The sequence below is a fragment of the Hyla sarda genome, chromosome 2 (genome assembly GCF_029499605.1).
Source record: "Hyla sarda isolate aHylSar1 chromosome 2, aHylSar1.hap1, whole genome shotgun sequence".
NCBI classification, from domain to species: domain Eukaryota; kingdom Metazoa; phylum Chordata; class Amphibia; order Anura; family Hylidae; genus Hyla; species Hyla sarda.
In genome coordinates, this window is record NC_079190.1 from 491,795,471 (window position 1) to 491,815,628 (window position 20,158).

Sequence of the window (20,158 nt, forward strand, 5' to 3'; positions counted from 1 at the left end):
TACCAAATGGAAGGGGGTGGGGAGATTTCCTACCTAACTACAAGGAGCCTCTACCTAATAGCAGAGATTGCCTACCTACTTACTGGGGGATTCTACCTATTATGGAGTGATTACCTATCTACCTATCTTCTGGGGGCTTATACCTAATAGGGGGATTCCCTACCTATGGTTTCCGAAATGCTGGACTCTTAAAAAAGGCATAAATTGTAATAAGTTTGCTGAATCCACTTTATACCACAAAGTATGAATTTGTATATTAAAGATATATATATATATATATATATATATATATATATATATCATAGAATTGTAATATTTTAATATAATTGTAATACGTTTGTCGAATCCACTTTATAAAGTATGAATATGGATATTAAATATATATATATTATTATTATAATAATTATAATAATATAATTGTAATGATATAATATAATTGTAATAAGTTTGGTGAATCCACTTTATAAAGTATGAATATGGATATTAAATATATATATATATATATATATATATATTATTATAATTATATATATATTGTATTATTATAATATATATATATATATAACTATATATATATATATATATATATATATATATATACACATGGTATTATTATAATATATATTATATTAAATAAATAAATATATATACGGATATTTATATATATATATATATATATATATATATATATATATATATATATATATACTGTACATATATATATATATATATATATATATATTACAATATATATATATATATATATATATATATATATATATATATATAGTATTATTATAATATATAATATATTATAAATATGTATTCTTAGCAGTGATACAATCCCCTTCGCGACTTCCGGAAGATGATTTAAGTTTTGTTGAAAAAACTTTTTTTTCAACTTCTGCAAATGTTTTTGGCCAAACTTGCCCTGCGATGGGAGGGGAGGTGACACTACACTCACTCCTTGGATCATTCATTAACCTGCAGGAAGCTTTAATATGCAAAAAAAAAAAAAAGTGTCCTGGCAGCGAAAGGGTGCAACAACACGACAGTCCAAGATTACCAGCATTCCTTGCAAGTCTGACTATTTCCTTACAAGCCAGGTGTGTGTGTGTGTGTGAGCATTTTTGGGGCTGGCTGCAGAAGAGAGGAGTGTGTCAGTCCCCATGCCATAGGAACATAGGGCTGGAGATCTCCTTTAAGACATGCTGCTGCTGCTGACATCACTGGAAGTCTTCTCAGATTCCTCTGCCCTGCGCTGCACTTTGTAGAATCAGGTGCTTATAGGCTTGAGCTGACTTGTTCCTGGGTGTCTGTGAAACTTTTTGTTTACTAAGAAGCCTGGAAGTCATGGCTTAAAGTTCCACTAAGGACGGTGTACGCTGGACTCTCTTAGCCAGGTAAGGAAGCTTCTTCTGGATGTAAATGTTCAAGGACTTAGTGGACTCCAAACGGTGGACCTCCAGATGTTGCAAAAACTACAACTCCCAGCGTGCCCGGACAGCCGTTGGCTGTCCGGGCACGCTGGGAGTTGTAGTTTTCGCAACATCTGGAGGCGCGCAGTTTACAAACCACTATCACAGCGCAATGGTCTGTACGCAATCTCCATCCAAATGACAGTGTCACGTCCGGCAGAGGTGGATTTGTCATTCTACGGAAAAGCTTTGCGCGAAACGACAAACTCAGCTCTGCCGTGTCTGTGCTTAGGATTGCATTCATTGCGCGTAGTTGTGTTGACCTAATTTTTAAGGAAATGGTATAGCAGCGTAGAACGGGAAATAGCTGGAAGAGCACCAAGGTGTCTGGGTTGGTTGTGCCGTCTTCCCATAATCCACCTGGAGGTGGGGTATCACTCTAGGCTTTTTAGGAACCCGGGAAAGCTGGGTAATAGTTGCTGTTTAGGAACCCGGGAAAGCTTGGTAATAGCTGGAGTATTGTATAAAGTCCAGGTGTTGCAAAACCACAACAACCAGCATGTCCGGACAGCCAAAGGCTGTCCGGGCATGCTTTGATTTGTAGTTCTGCAACAGCTGGAGGCACCCTGATTGGGAAACACTAGTGTAGTCCCACGCAGTACAGTACCTGCTGCAGGTGAACATACCCCTGATGGTCTTCCCGATGTGTTTTACCGCACAGTTGTCCTTGCCAAGGCTGTCCGGGCATGCTGGGAGTTGTAGTTTTGCAACAGCTGGAGGCACCCTGGTCTGAAAACACTGCTATACACTCACACAATACAGTACCTGCTGCGGGTGAACATACCCCTGATATATAATTATAATTTTTTTGGCCGTACTCTTGTCCTTGCCAAAGTCCGTCCGGGATTGCTGGGAGTTGTAGTTTTGCAACAGCTGGAGGCACCCTGGTTGGAAAACACTGCTATAGTCTCACACAATACAGCAGTACCTGCTGCAGGTGAACATACCCCTGATGTTTTTGGCCGTACAATTGTCCTTGCCAAAGACCGTCCGGGAATGCTGGGAGTTGTAGTTTTGAAACAGCTGGAGGCACACTGGTGGGGAAACACTGATCTAGTCCCACTCGACACAGTAACCTGCTGCAGGTGAACATTCCCCTAATGGTCTTCTTGATGTTTTTGGCCGCACAATTGTCCTTTGCGAAAACCCTTCATTCCTGAAACTATTTTTTCCCCTTTTTCCCCCGTAAACATTGCGAAACCGCGACAAAAACAACTCTTGCAAATACGGTTTAAAAGCGTACCATGGGGTTTCTACTGACTTTTTTTGTCGTGTTAACAGTGATGGTCCTTGCTCCGCCATCGTTTCCTTCTTCTTTTTTTTTAACCGCATCCTTACACAATGTTACAGCCGAAACTGTACTCCGTGATAGGAACATAGTTAATAAGGTTGAAAAAAGACCAGAGTCCATCAAGTTCAACCTATAACCCTAATGAGAACCTACTGCGTTGATCCAGAAGAAGGCAAAAAAAAGCCTCATACTAGAGGTAAAAATTCCTTCCCGACTCCATATAAATCCCTGGTCAACGAATTTTTTTTTTTTGAGGACTCTCTAAGGGGCCTCTAAACAGTGGACTAAACATAAGACAGTGAAAATGCAGGCGGAAGCGGGTAACCCCAAACCCCCCCCCTGATATTCCATCATAACACACTCACGGGGATCCGGTCCGGAAACAAAATAGTAGGCTCTACAGGGTTCAGGAGTCAAAAATAGTATTTTTTGACCCTGCTGGGTCACCACTTTGCTCCCTTGATGTCATAGATGGGCACGGCTAAAGCAGCTGTAAGGAAACAGATCTACAATAGTTTAGCTGTCTAGACTGGTGTTATAGTGATATTGTGGGGGCTGGGGGGGGGGGGGGGTTTAATTGGGGTTAACATACACCAGTGTTTCCCAACCAGGGTGCCTCCAGCTGTTGCACAACTACAACTCCCAGCATGCCCAGACAGCCGAAGGCTGTCTGGGCATGCTGGGAGTTATAGTTTTGCAACAGCTGGAGGCACCCTGGTTTGGGAAACACTGAAATACACATTATGTTCAAGGGGTACTCCGGGGGAAAACTTTTTTTTTTTTTTTTTATGAACTGGAGCCAGAAAGTTAAACAGATTTGTAAATTACTACTTTTAAAAAATATTTATCCTTCCAGTACTTCTTAGAAGCTGTATGCTACAGAGGAAATTATTTTCTTTTTGAATTTCTTTTTTTTTGTCTTGTCCACAGTTCTCTCTGCTGACACCTCTGTCCATGTCAGGAACTGTCCAGAGCAGCATAGGTTTGCAATGGGGATTTTCTCCTACTCTGGACAGTTCCTGATACGGGCATCAGGTGTCAGCAGAGAGCACTGTGGACAAGACAAAAAAAAGAAATTCAAAAAGAAAAGAATTTCCTCTGTAAAATACAGCTGCTAAAAAGTACTGGAAGGGTAAATATTTTTGTAATAGAAGTCATTTACAAATGTGTTTAACTTTCTGGCACCAGTTGATTAAAAAAAAATAATAATAATAATAATTTCCGCCGGAGTACCCCTTTAGAGTGGTATCAGTAGGATTAGCTGACCTTCGAATGTATATGGTAGGTCTCCAACTTTCTTCCTATGTCACATATCGGGGTAGAGGACAGTTCTATGTGTCGGAATTCATCATGGCCAATTCTTTGGTTTTCTTTAGAGAGAGACTAGAGATCATACATCAAATCACATTCATGCTCAGCTAAGCCGAGCGTGCATGTGTATGATGTTGGGGGTGAATTGTGACCAATAGCTGTCAGCTGAACGAGCATTCGCCCGGCAGCTATTGAGGCTGCACAATCAATTGGTCATCAGATAAAACTGGAAACATTTAGGGCCAACTCAAAGTCGAATGTATCCAGTAGGAAGGAAAGTTGGAAACAAAAAATAGGGGGGAAAAAAAATCAATTAAGCATTTAAAGGGGTTATCCAGGGAAAAAAACTTTATATATATATATATATATATATATATATATAAAAACTGGCTCCAGAAAGTTAAACATATTTGTATATTACTTCTATTAAAAAATCTTAATCCTTTCAGTACTTTTGAGCTGCTGAAGTTGAGTTGTTCTTTTCTGTCTAAGTGCTCTCTGATGACACGTGTCTCGGGAACTGTCCAGAGTAGAAGCAAATCCCCATAGCAAACCTCTTCTACTCTGTGCAGTTCCCGAGACAAGCAGAGATGTCAGCACAGTTGCCAGACAGAAAACAACAACTCAACTTCAGCAGCTGATAATTATTGAAAGGATTAAGATTTTTTAATAGAAGTAATTTACAAATCTGTTTAACTTTCTGGAGCCAGTTGATATATAAATTTCCTGGAATACCCCTTTAAGTTTTAACGTATTATCAGCTTACAGCCCAAAAATGTTGATGACCGATCAAAATTTTGACAAATTTGAAGACCAATGCCAATTAAAGGGGTATTCCGCCCCCTAGACATCTTATCCCCTATCCAAAGGATAGGGGATAAGATGTCAGATCGCCGGGGTCCTGCTGCTGGGGATCCCCGGGATCCCCGCTGCGGCACTGCGCTATCATTATAGCACAGAGAGAGTTCGCTCTGCACGTAATGACTGGCAATACAGGGGCCGGAGCATTGTTACGTCACGGCTCCGCCCCTTGTGACATCTCGGCCCGCCCCTTTCAATACAAGGCTATGGGAGGGGGCGTGGCAGTCATCACGCCCCCTGCCATACACTTGCATTAAGGGGACGGGCCGTGATGTCATGGGGGCAGAGCAATGACGTCGCGCTGCTCCGTCCCCTGTATCGCCCGTCATAACGCACAGAGCAGTAATGATAGCGCAGTGCCGCAGCGGGGATCCCGGGGCTCCCCAGCAGCGGGACCGCGGCGATCTGACATCTTATCCCTTGGATAGGGGATAAGATGTCTAGGGGCGGAGTACCCCTTTAATGGTCCATAACTGAGGACAAAAAGTCAGTGTCTCCATTTGTACATCAAATCACATTTATGCTCAATTAAGCCGAGCGTGCATGTGTATGGGGGGAATTCTGACGATAGCTGCCGGTTGAACGAGCCTTCACCCGGCAGCTATTGCAGCTGTATTTAGGGCCAATTCAAACTCTATTGTATCCAGTATGAAGAAAAGTAGGAAACAAAAATAGGAGAAAAAAAATATATATATTTAACCGATGCAAATTTTATGTTTGAAACTTTTGACAAATTTGAACCAATTAAAGGGGTACTCTGGTGGAAAACTTTTTTTTTTTTTTTTTTTAATGAACTGGTGCCAGAAAGTTAAACAGATTTGTAAATTACTTCTATTAAAAAATATTAATCCTTCCAGTACTTCTTAGCTGCTGAATATTACAGAGGAAATTGTTTTCTTTTTGGAACACAGTGCTCTCTGCTGACATCTCTGTCCATTTTAGGAACTGTCCAGAGCAGCATATGTTTTCTATGGGGATTTTCTCCTACTCACAGAGATGGAGACAGAGATGTCAGCAGAGAGCACTGTGGTCGTGATGTCATCAGAGAGCTCTGTGTTCCAAAAAGAAAATAATTTCCTCTGTAGAATTCAGCAGCTAATAAGTACTGGAAGGATTAAGAATTTTTCATAGGAGTAATTTACAAATCTGTTTAACTTTCTGGCACCAGTTGTTAAAAAAAAATAAACTTTTTAATGGCCGACAATTAGGGATAAAAAAAAAAAAAATTCATACATCAAATCACAATCATGCTCAACTAAGCCGAGTGTGCATGTGTATTGCATTGCGTATCTGTAGGGCCAGCTTTACAATCGATTGGGCATCAAAATAACTGGGAGCATTTGGGACCAATTTAAAGTCAAAGAAATCAAGTAGAGAGAAAAGTAGGAAACAAAAATAAAGAAAAAATTATCATGTAAATTTTAACCTATAATCCCAAAATTTTGACAGTAACCGATCAAAATTTCGACAAATTGGATTGTACAAAAAAGCTAATTCATGGCCGATAATTAGGGATAAAAAGTCAGAAAGGTGCAGTTTATAATATCATGTCATATAAAATAATAATAATAATAATAATAATAATTAATTATAAAAAAATAAATAATAATATTATACTTAATAATAATAATAATAATAATAATAATAATAATAATAATAATAATAATAATAAATATAAAAAATGATATTATACAAAATAATAATATAATAAATAATAAATAATAATTATAAATAAATAAATAATATTATACATAATAATATAGAAATAATAAAAAAATAAATGATATTATACTAAATAATAATAATAATAATAAAAAAAAATAATAGTTATAAATAAATAAATAATAATATTATACTAAATAATATAATAATAATATAATATTAATAATAATTATAAAAAAATAAATAAATGATAATATTATGCTAAATAATAATATAATAATAATTAATAACAATATTATAATAATAATAACCCTTGTGCGATAACAAAAATTCCCAAAAATTTGGTAACATTTAGGCTGTTTCCACTTGTGTTTTTTTTTTTTTTCTGTTGCAAAAATGCCCCAAAAAACTCCAAATTCAGTAAAAAAATATTTAAAAAGAACGCTGTGGCCAGACGTTAGCTGCAAGTCAATAGAAAAATGCCTTTACCACTTGGCGTTTTTTAGTTTGGCGTATTTTTTAATCCTTTTGGTGTTTTTGGCGCACTTCAGGATGATGCGTTGGCGTTTTTTCAGGTGTTTTATTTTTTTTTTTTTTTTGGGGGCAAGAAACAAAAACAAGTGGAAATCCAGCCTTACTGTATCATTTTGAGGTAAACTCCCAATGCTTTTGTTCTTTACCCCATGATACCCCTGAGAGAGTGGGAAAAATAAATAATAGGTAGGTAGAAGCGGAGAGCGGGGCGGAGGAGTGCAAACATCCTAATCAGCCCGGGCCCGGCTCATCCTTAGGCGGCAGACTTTGTCTTCTTCACTCTCCTGATCACTATCGGCCTTTAGTATTTTATTACATTTATTATGTTGATTTTGTTGACTTCAATAAGTATTTGTTTCCTACTGAGAAGGTCCGGTAGAGGTATGCGGCTATTGTGAGACTACTACTCCCAATGTCCACCCACCACTCAAGACCCACACATTGGAGATCTGATTTAAAGGGTTACAATTTATTATAAATCAACTGGTGCCGGAAAGTTAAACAGATTTGTAAATGACTTCTATTAAAAAAAAATCTTAATCCTTCCAATACTTATCTGCTGCTGTATAATACAGAAAAAGTTCTTTTCTTTTTTGAATGTCTTTTCTGTCTGATCACAGTGCTCTCTGCTGACGCCTCTGACCATGTCAGGAAGTGTCCAGAACAGGAGCAAATCCTTATAGCAGTAGTCTTCAACCTGCGGACCTCCAGATGTTGCAAAACTACAACTCCCAGCATGCCCAGACAGCCGTTGGCTGTCCGGGCATGCTGGGAGTTGTAGTTTTGCAACATCTGGGAGGTCCGCAGGTTGAAGACCACTGCCCTATAGCAAACCTCTCCTGCTCTGAACAGTTCCTGACATGGACAGAGGTGTCAGCAGAGAGCACTGTGATCAGACAGAAAGGACATTCAAAAAAGAAAAGAACTTTTTCTGTATTATACAGCAGCAGATAAGTATTGGAAGGATTAAGATTTCTTAATAGAAGTCATTTACAAATCTGTTTAACTTTCTGGCACCAGTTGATTTAAATTAGTTTTCCACTGGAGTACCCCTTTAATGGATTATTGACTCTTTACACTGGATAAGCTGTGGAGGTCTACACAAAGTTCTTCTAATATGTTGCTTTGTGCATACTTCTATTAAAAAAATCTTAATTCTTCCAGTACTTATCGGCTGCTGTATCATACAGAGAAAAAGTTATTTTCTTTTTTGAGTTTCTTTTCTGTCTGATCACAGTGCTCTCTGCTGACACCTCTGTCCATGTCAGGAACTCTTCAGAGCAGGAGAGGTTTGCTATAGGGCAGTGGTCTTCAACCTGCGGACCTCCCAGATGTTGCAAAACTACAACTCCCAGCATGCCCGGACAGCCGTTGGCTGTCCGGACATGCTGGGAGTTGTAGTTTTGCAACATCTGGAGGTCCGCAGGTTGAAGACCACTGCTATAGGGATTTGCTCCTGCTCTGGACACTTCCTGACATGGACAGAGGTGTCAGCAGAGAGCACTGTGATCAGACAGAAAAGAAACTCAAAAAGAAAATAACTTTTTCTCTGTATGATACAGCAGCTGATACGTACTGGAAGGATTAAGATTTTTTAAATAGAAGTAATTTACAAATCTGTATAACTTTCTGGCACCAGTTGATTGAAAATAAATAGTTTTCCACCGGAGTACCCCTTTAATGGATGATTGACTCTTTACATTGGATAAGCTGTGGAAGTGGAAAACTTATTTAAAAAAAAAAAATCAACTGGTGCCAGAAAGTTAAACAGATTTGTACATGACTTCTATTAAAAAATCTTAATCCTTCCAGTACTTATCAGCTGCTGTATACTACAGAGGAAATTCTTTTCGTTTTGGAACACAGAGCTCTCTGCTGACATCACGAGCACAGTGCTCTCTGCTGACATCTCTGTCCATTTTAGGAACTGTCCAAAGTAGGAGAAAATCCTACAGACGTGTGAGGTGTTCCAAAAAGAAAATAATTTCCTCTGTAGTATTCAGCAGCTAATAAGTACTGGAAGGATTAAGATTTTTTTTTTTAAATAGAAGTCATTTACAAATCTGTTTAACTTTCTGGCACCAGTTGATTTTAAATTAAATAGTTTTCCACCGGAGTACCCCTTTAATGGATAATTGACTCTTTACATTGGATAAGCTGTGGAGGTCTACACTAAGTTCTTCTAATACGTTGCTTTGAGCATTGATCCCAAAGTTAACATTGGATGATTAGCCAAGCACTTGAGGTCAGACACGGTTGGGTCTGGTCCATCCTGAACCGGTATGGCACTTCTATGGGGACAGAGAAGAAGATTGAGATGGAATGTGTTATCTACAAGGTTTCGTATTACGGGGATTGTACATAGAGAAGTGGCCATATAGGAAAATGCCCATATAACCTTCCCGTGTGCTAGGGAACACCCCATATAAGTCATCTTCTTAGTTCCTACATCTTGGGGGTAGTGTTTCTCTTTGCAGAGAGCCCAAAGCTGGCATAGGGAGTCTTAAAGGGGTACTCCAGTGAAAAAAAATGTTTAAAATCAACTGGTGCCAGAAAGTTAAACAGATTTGTAAATTACTTCTATTAAAAAATCTTAATCCTTCCAGTACTTATCAGCTGCTGTATGCTCCAGAAGAAGTTCTTTTCTTTTTAAAGGGGTACTCCCCTGTAAAACATTTTTTTTTTCAATCTACTGATGCCAGAAAGTGAAACAGATTTGTAAATGACTACTATTTAAAAATCTTAATACTTCCAGTACTTATCAGCTGCTGTATGCTCAAGAAGAAGTTATTTTCTTTTTAAAGGGGTACTCCCTTGGAAAAATATTTTTTTTTTTAATCTACTGATGCCAGAAAGTTAAACAGATTTGTAAATTACTTCTATTAAAAAATCTTAATCCTTCCAGTACATATCAGCTGCTGTATGCTCCAGAAGAAGTTATTTTCTTTTTAAAGGAGTACTCCCCTGGAAAACATTTTTTTTTCCTTTAAATCTACTGATGCCAGAAAGTTAAACAGATTTGTAAATTACTTCTATTTAAAAATCTTAATCCTTCCAGTACTTATCAGCTGCTATATGATCTACAGGAAATTCTTTTCTTTTTGAATTTCCTTTCTGTTGGACCACAGTGCTCTCTGCTGACACCTCTGTCCATGTCAGGAACTGTCCGGAGCAGGAGAGGTTTGCCACGGGGTTTTGCTCCTACTCTGGACAGTTCCTAAAATGGACAGAGGTGTCGGCAGAGTGGTCAGCACTGTGGTCAGGGAAAAAGGAAATTCAAAAAGACAGCAGCTGATAAGTACTGGAGGGATTAAGATTTTTATATAGAAGTAATTTACAAATCTGTTTAGCTTTCTGGCACCAGTTTAGCTTTCTGGCATTGAGGGGGCGTGGCGTAATGGCACAAGGGGTAGTGGCCGTGACATCACGACCCCCGCAGCCCGCACCCAGCGTTTGGAACAAAATGTTCCGAACGCTGCGGTAGTGGAGTCCCCCTTTAAGCAGAGTATCATAAAGATGTGTGAAGACTTATTGGCCATTGATGTTCCTCCAGAAATTTTGGGAAGAACAGATATATAAGACCGCTTACTTGACAGCTTTTCAGGAGGCTTTCCCTTCAAGTCAATGTTTCACTATAACTAGGAGTCTTGGAAGCTAACTGGGAATGTATGTCAAGCCAAAAATCTCTCCAGAAGGAAAGATCACCTATCTGCAGACAGCTGTGTGGTGGCCCAGTGCGGGATGGTGTTTCTTCGTACCCTTCTCCTGCCCTGTTAGGCAGATTCCATTTATATCCCAAGGGGCCCCTGCAGTGTTATCCCCTATGTATGTTATATGCTAAAAGTATAATGTTTCTTTAATTACTGTGACCATGTGATTGTTACCCAGGAGGCACTAGTGACCAGGTGACCCCTCAAGTGACCTATGGGCTCTTTGCTATCCACCCCTATAAAACCAGGGGTGGAGCTACAATCGCTCTCTTCTAGCATTCTCGCTTCTGCTGAGGTCCAGTGCAGTCGTCTGAGTGTCCAGAACATTGGAGGCCTCAAGCCTAAAGTCTATAGCCACAAAGTCACCTCAAGTAAGATAAAGTCATCTTCATGTCAATTGTCAAGTCTTCTATATAGTCACCGTGGCCTGCACTAAAGTGTCTCTACATACTGCAAGTCCCAGCAAGCCTGCAAGGTCCCCTTGTGTCACTGGTCACCTCATTGGGCCCTGGCTGTACTGCATAGACTGTATCACCCGTCTACCCTCAGTAAAGCTACCGTTGTCTGTAACTTGGCGTTGGTGTCTTCATTGCCCCCGTGCCTCGCCCAGGAGCCAGCGGTATTACCTTGGGTGGTTAAGGCTAAACCATGCCCTGGCGTCACGACATGAAGGGTTTAATAACAGCTGTCCTCCACATTGCACCCCCGCACTCCACAGCTGTTTCAGGGATTTGTCCCTAGTTTGTACAGAACCTAGAAACAGCTGTCTGAAAATGGGTTTTCTTTCCTTCAGGAGAGATCGCTGGCTTGACGTACATTCCCAGTTAGTTTCCAAGACTCTTAGTGAAAGTGAAACATTGACTTGAAGGGAAAGCCTCCTGAAAAGGTGTCGTGAGATCTGCTGTGCACATCCTTTCTTCTTAGTTTCTTAAAGGAATGACCCTCCCTTGGTTGACCCTCCCATCATTTATTGTGTGTCTATGTAGACCGGAGGCTCTATATTGGTTGACAACACTCTCTGTGAGTAGATCCAACCATCTTGTCTGCCTCCAGGGTCTCCATAGGAAATGCAAAGTCTGACTCTACATACAGGTACTATATACGTGTATTTTGGAAGTATTTGGTACTATAAAAGTGTATTTTGGAAGTATTTGGTACTATATACCAGTGTTTTGGAAGCATTTTCTACTATATACATGTATTTGGTACTATATACCAGTATTTTGGAAGTATTTGGTACTATATACGTGTATTCTGGAAGTATTTGGTACTATATACGTGTATTTTGGAAGTATTTGGTACTATATACCTGTATTTTGGAAGTATTTGGTACTGTAAATGTGTATTTTGGAAGTATTTGGTACTGTATGTGTATTTTGGAAGTATTTGGTACTGTATATGTGTATTTTGGAAGTATTTGGTACTGTATATGTGTATTTTGGAAGTATTTGGTACTGTAAATGTGTATTTTGGAAGTATTTGGTACTGTAAATGTGTATTTTGGAAGTATTTGGTACTATATACGTGTATTTTGGAAGTATTTGGTACTATATACGTGTATTTTTTGGAAGTATATGGTACTATATACGTGTATTCTGGAAGTATTTGGTACTATATACCTGTATTCTGGAAGTATTTTGGTACTATATACGTGTATTTTGGAAGTATTTGGTACTATATACGTGTATTCTGGAAGTATTTGGTACTATATACCAGTATTTTGGAAGTATTTGGTACTCTATACATGTATTTTGGAAGTATTTGGTACTATATACCTGTATTTTGGAAGTATTTGGTACTGTATATGTGTATTTTGGAAGTATTTGGTACTGTAAATGTGTATTTTGGAAGTATTTGGTACTGTAAATGTGTATTTTGGAAGTATTTGGTACTGTAAATGTGTATTTTGGAAGTATTTGGTACTGTATATGTGTATTTTGGAAGTATTTGGTACTGTATATGTGTATTTTGGAAGTATTTGGTACTGTATATGTGTATTTTGGAAGTATTTGGTACTGTAAATGTGTATTTTGGAAGTATTTGGTACTATATACCAGTATTTTGGAAGTATTTGGTACTCTATACATGTATTTGGTACTATATACCTGTATTTTGGAAGTATTTGGTACTGTATATGTGTATTTTGGAAGTATTTGGTACTGTAAATGTGTATTTTGGAAGTATTTGGTACTGTAAATGTGTATTTTGGAAGTATTTGGTACTGTAAATGTGTATTTTGGAAGTATTTGGTACTGTATATGTGTATTTTGGAAGTATTTGGTACTGTATATGTGTATTTTGGAAGTATTTGGTACTGTATATGTGTATTTTGGAAGTATTTGGTACTGTAAATGTGTATTTTGGAAGTATTTGGTACTATATACCAGTATTTTGGAAGTATTTGGTACTCTATACATGTATTTTGGAAGTATTTGGTACTATATACCTGTATTTTGGAAGTATTTGGTACTGTATATGTGTATTTTGGAAGTATTTGGTACTGTAAATGTGTATTTTGGAAGTATTTGGTACTGTAAATGTGTATTTTGGAAGTATTTGGTACTGTAAATGTGTATTTTGGAAGTATTTGGTACTGTATATGTGTATTTTGGAAGTATTTGGTACTGTATATGTGTATTTTGGAAGTATTTGGTACTGTATATGTGTATTTTGGAAGTATTTGGTACTGTATATGTGTATTTTGGAAGTATTTGGTACTGTATATGTGTATTTTGGAAGTATTTGGTACTGTAAATGTGTATTTTGGAAGTATTTGGTACTATATACGTGTATTTTGGAAGTATTTGGTACTATATACGTGTATTTTGGAAGTATTTGGTACTATATACGTGTATTCTGGAAGTATTTGGTACTATATACGTGTATTTGGTACTATATACGTGTATTCTGGAAGTATTTGGTACTATATACGTGTATTTTGGAAGTATTTGGTACTATATACGTGTATTTTTTGGAAGTATATGGTACTATATACGTGTATTCTGGAAGTATTTGGTACTATATACCTGTATTCTGGAAGTATTTTGGTACTATATACGTGTATTTTGGAAGTATTTGGTACTATATACGTGTATTCTGGAAGTATTTGGTACTATATACCAGTATTTTGGAAGTATTTGGTACTCTATACATGTATTTTGGAAGTATTTGGTACTATATACCTGTATTTTGGAAGTATTTGGTACTATATACGTGTATTCTGGAAGTATTTGGTACTATATACCAGTATTTTGGAAGTATTTGGTACTATATACGTGTATTTTGGAAGTATTTGGTACTATATACGTGTATTTTGGAAGTATTTGGTACTATATACGTGTATTTGGTACTATATACGTGTATTTTGGAAGTATTTGGTACTATATACGTGTATTTTGGAAGTATTTGGTACTATATACGTGTATTCTGGAAGTATTTGGTACTATATACGTGTATTTTGGAAGTATTTGGTACTATATACATGTATTTGGTACTATATACGTGTATTCTGGAAGTATTTAGTACTATATACGTGTATTCTGGAAGTATTTGGTACTATATACCTGTATTTTGGAAGTATTTGGTACTGTAAATGTGTATTTTGGAAGTATTTGGTACTATATACGTGTATTCTGGAAGTATTTGGTACTATATACGTGTATTCTGGAAGTATTTGGTACTATATACGTGTATTCTGGAAGTATTTGGTACTATATACGTGTATTCTGGAAGTATTTGGTACTATATACGTGTATTCTGGAAGTATTTGGTACTATATACGTGTATTCTGGAAGTATTTGGTACTATATACGTGTATTCTGGAAGTATTTGGTACTATATACGTGTATTCTGCAAGTATTTGGTACTATATACGTGTATTCTGGAAGTATTTGGTACTATATACCTGTATTTTGGAAGTATTTGGTACTGTAAATGTGTATTCTGGAAGTATTTTTGGTACTATATACGTGTATTTGGTACTATATACGTGTATTTTTTTGGAAGTATATGGTACTATATACGTGTATTCTGGAAGTATTTGGTACTATATACCTGTATTCTGGAAGTATTTTGGTACTATATACGTGTATTCTGGAAGTATTTGGTACTATATACCAGTATTTTGGAAGTATTTGGTACTCTATACATGTATTTTGGAAGTATTTGGTACTATATACCTGTATTTTGGAAGTATTTGGTACTATATACCAGTATTTTGGAAGTATTTGGTACTCTATACATGTATTTTGGAAGTATTTGGTACTATATACCAGTATTTTGGAAGTATTTGGTACTCTATACATGTATTTTGGAAGTATATGGTACTATATACGTGTATTCTGGAAGTATTTGGTACTATATACCTGTATTCTGGAAGTATTTGGTACTATATACGTGTATTTTGGAAGTATTTGGTACTATATACGTGTATTTTGGAAGTATTTGGTACTATATACCAGTATTTTGGAAGTATTTGGTACTCTATACATGTATTTTGGAAGTATTTGGTACTATATACGTGTATTCTGGAAGTATTTGGTACTATATACCTGTATTTTGGAAGTATTTGGTACTGTATATGTGTATTTTGGAAGTATTTGGTACTGTAAATGTGTATTTTGGAAGTATTTGGTACTGTAAATGTGTATTTTGGAAGTATTTGGTACTGTAAATGTGTATTTTGGAAGTATTTGGTATTATATACGTGTATTTGGTACTGTATATGTGTATTTTGGAAGTATTTGGTACTGTATATGTGTATTTTGGAAGTATTTGGTACTGTAAATGTGTATTTTGGAAGTATTTGGTACTGTAAATGTGTATTTTGGAAGTATTTGGTATTATATACGTGTATTTGGTACTGTATATGTGTATTTTGGAAGTATTTGGTACTGTATATGTGTATTTTGGAAGTATTTGGTACTGTATATGTGTATTTTGGAAGTATTTGGTACTGTAAATGTGTATTTTGGAGGTATTTGGTACTATATACGTGTATTCTGGAAGTATTTGGTACTATATACGTGTATTCTGGAAGTATTTGGTACTATATACGTGTATTCTGGAAGTATTTGGTACTATATACCAGTATTTTGGAAGTATTTGGTACTCTATACATGTATTTGGTACTATATACGTGTATTCTGGAAGTATTTGGTACTATATACGTGTATTCTGGAAGTATTTGGTACTATATACGTGTATTTTGGAAGTATTTGGTACTATATACGTGTATTCTGGAAGTATTTGGTACTATATACGTGTATTTGGTACTATATACGTGTATTCTGGAAGTATTTGGTACTATATACGTGTATTTTGGAAGTATTTGGTACTATATACGTGTATTTTTTGGAAGTATATGGTACTATATGTGTATTCTGGAAGTATTTGGTACTATATACGTGTATTCTGGAAGTATTTGGTACTATATACCAGTATTTTGGAAGTATTTGGTACTCTATACATGTATTTTGGAAGTATTTGGTACTATATACCTGTATTTTGGAAGTATTTGGTACTGTATATGTGTATTTTGGAAGTATTTGGTACTGTATATGTGTATTTTGGAAGTATTTGGTACTGTAAATGTGTATTTTGGAAGTATTTTGTACTGTAAATGTGTATTTTGGAAGTATTTGGTACTGTATATGTGTATTTTGGAAGTATTTGGTACTGTATATGTGTATTTTGGAAGTATTTGGTACTGTAAATGTGTATTTTGGAAGTATTTGGTACTGTAAATGTGTATTTTGGAAGTATTTGGTACTGTAAATGTGTATTTTGGAAGTATTTGGTACTGTAAATGTGTATTTTGGAAGTATTTGGTATTATATACGTGTATTTGGTACTGTAAATGTGTATTTTGGAAGTATTTGGTACTATATACGTGTATTTTGGAAGTATTTGGTACTATATACGTGTATTCTGGAAGTATTTGGTACTATATACGTGTATTTGGTACTATATACACGTGTATTTTGGAAGTATTTGGTACTATATACACGTGTATTTTGGAAGTATTTGGTACTATATACGTGTATTCTGGAAGTATTTGGTACTATATACTTGTATTCTGGAAGTATTTGGTACTATATACGTGTATTCTGGAAGTATTTGGTACTATATACGTGTATTCTGGAAGTATTTGGTACTATATACGTGTATTCTGGAAGTATTTGGTACTATATACGTGTATTTTGGAAGTATTTGGTACTATATACGTGTATTCTGGAAGTATTTGGTACTATATACGTGTATTTGGTACTATATACACGTGTATTTTGGAAGTATTTGGTACTATATACGTGTATTTTGGAAGTATTTGGTACTATATACGTGTATTTTGGAAGTATTTGGTACTATATACCTGTATTTTGGAAGTATTTGGTACTGTATATGCGGTGTCCCGGTACCGTATTGCATACCGTACCTTGTGTAGTGCTAAATCCCCTAAATCCAGTGGAACAGCACATATCAGTCTACGGACTCTAAAATGCTTAAGGTCCCAACCACTGTCAATCTTTAAGAGACTTTGCCTGTATGGAGACTGTTCTGGTTATGAAGCTTGCATAAAATCTTCAGTAAAGTTCCGACTGTTTTCAGCAAACTCTCCGGTTGTGGACATTCAATTATTTAATACCTCCCTATCGCTCTTGGGAAGGGTGGTGGTAGGACAAGCATTACAGAGGAGCCCTCACCCTGGCGTCATGAATAGAAAGGGTTAAACAAGCAACCTTTAGTTACCGCACAGCTACAACCCATATACCCTACACCCCCAGGCTATCACATAGCTTTTTGGCGTCACGAACAGGAAGGGTTAAACAAGCACCCTTTAGTAACCGTACAGCTACAACCCATATACCCTACACCCCCCAGGCTATCACATGTACATGTATTTTGGAAGTATTTGGTACTATACACGTGTATTTTGGAAGTATTTGGTACTATACACGTGTATTTTGGAAGTATTTGGTACTATATACACGTGTATTTTGGAAGTATTTGGTACTATATACACATGTATTTTGGAAGTATTTGGTACTATATACACGTGTATTTTGGAAGTATTTGGTACTATATACACGTGTATTTTGGAAGTATTTGGTACTATATACACATGTATTTTGGAAGTATTTGGTACTATACACACGTGTATTTAGGAAGTATTTGGTACTGTATATGTGTATTTTCAAGTCTTGAAACTAAAAAAAAAGTGATCTCCCACGGTTTTGGGCTATTATGGTAATCCGTGCTGGTTGGGTGGGTTCTAGGAAGTGTTTTGGCTAGCTGGGTCCTCCCCCTGACAAGCTTTATATTAATGGTATTGTTAGTCCTGGGCACCAAGAGCACTTGCCCCAGGTTCTTTGTGACTAGGGTCGCCACCTTTCTTGCAAAAATATACCGGCCACAGTAATTATATATGCGTGACATCACAGGATACACATATACAGGGGAAATGTTGTCCTATTCTGACCCCTATAACATTTTTTTTTACACTTATCCTTATACGGGTCTGTATGAGGGCTCTTTTTTTGCGCCCCGATCTGTAGTTCTTAACAGTACTATTTTTGTTTTTATGGGACTTTTTGATCGTTTTTTTTTTTTTTTTTTTGTAGCAAATTTGGGAGTTGCAGTTAGTTACTGACTACAACTCCCAGCATGCCCTGATACAGCCTGTGGCTCAGCTGCTGCCCCAAACGAAAACTACAACTCCCAGCATGTTGGACTATATAGTAGTATAGTATATAGTATAGGTCAGTGTTTCCCAACCAGGGGTGCCTCCAGCTGTTCCAAAACTATATAGTTTGGTATAGGTCAGTGTTTCCCAACCAGTGTTCCTCCAGCTGTTCTAAAACTACAACTCCCAGCATGTTAGGCTGTATAGTAGTATAAAGTATATGTCAGTGTTTCCCAACCAGGGGTGCCTCCAGCTGTTGCAAAACTACAACTCCCAGCAGATTGGACTATATAGTAGTATACAGTATAGTACAGTGTTTCCCAACCAGTGTTCCTCCAGTTGTTCCAAAACTACAACTCCCAGCATGTTAGGCTGTATAGTAGTATAAAGTATAGGTCAGTGTTTCCCAACCAGGGGTGTCTCCAGCTGTTGCAAAACTACAACTCCCAGCATGTTGGACTATATAGTAGTGTATATAGTATAGCTCAGTGTTTCCCAACCAGAGGTGCCTCCAGCTGTTGCAAAACTACAACTCCCAGCATGTTGGGCTGTATAGTAGTATATAGTATAGGTCAGTGTTTCCCAACCAGGGGTGCCTCCAGCTGTTCCAAAACTACAACTCCCAGCATGTTGGGCTGTATAGTAGTATATAGTATAGGTCAGTGATTCCCAACCAGGGGTGCGTCCTCCAGCTGTTCCAAAACTACAACTCCCAGCATGTTGGACTATATAGTAGTATATAGTATAGCTCAGTGTTTCCCAATCAGGTGTGCCTCCAGCTGTTGCAAAAATACAACTCCCAGCATGCCCGGACAGCCGTTGGCTGTTCGGGCATGCTGGGTATTGTATTTTTGCAACAGCTGGAGGCACCCCTGGTTGGAAAACACTGGTATAGGTTATGTTGCAACATTGCAGGAGTTGGAGGATTGGCTGGATAAATATTGGTTGCTTTGCCGGTATCTTTAATATAAAAATACCGTAAGGGTGACCAAAATACGGGCTGTGCCGGTAAAATACTCCCCAGGTGGCGACCCGATTTGTGCCCTAGGATGACTATGACCACTTCCAGGTGAATATTCGCAGTGAGATGGCTCCTTCTAGCCTGATGACCATCATCTTGTTTTCTTCCATGACTTGATGTACTGGGGCCCCAGAGGTGTTGTGGTCAGGTGTGGAGGCTCCAGTCCCTCTATAGGGTCCCTATTGCACATCTCCCTCTTGTATTATGATACATTTGTTGTGGGTCTTCAGGACGCCGACCCCCGTATGATGGTGTTTTAAGGGGAAGACCACGTTGGCAGTCAGGAGATGTTTATGTCGTATGTAAAGCGTATAGACTGTAATGTAGATGGTCATATTAGGTTCTAGGCCCCTCAGCTATGAGGATGAGTTACGTACATTGATCTCCTCTATGTGAGTGACTTGTCCTCCCAGCAGCCTGTGCAGATGGACACATAGAAATAGTCCAGACTTTACACCGCTGCATTCTTTGTGCCGGGTTGTTTACTCCTGTTTGCTGAAACTCATTTGGAGGGGCAAGCTGTGCATAACTAGCTTGCCCCCTGACTAGGGTTGCCACCTTTCCCTCAGAAAAATACCGGTCATGGGTGTGGCTATGTGGGGGTGGAGC

At 37.5% G+C, this 20,158-nt stretch overlaps 1 protein-coding gene across 1 annotated transcript in view; it reads left to right on the forward strand.

Moving 5' to 3' along the window:
* The first annotated feature begins 1,096 nt into the window (after window positions 1–1,096).
* KCNJ15 (potassium inwardly rectifying channel subfamily J member 15) overlaps window positions 1,097–20,158 on the forward strand; it is a 97,630-nt gene continuing 78,568 nt past the window's right edge. The window contains exon 1 of the mRNA XM_056559658.1: window positions 1,097–1,403. The gene's annotated coding sequence lies outside the window, so the exon portion shown is untranslated. The remainder of the gene's footprint in view (window positions 1,404–20,158) is intronic.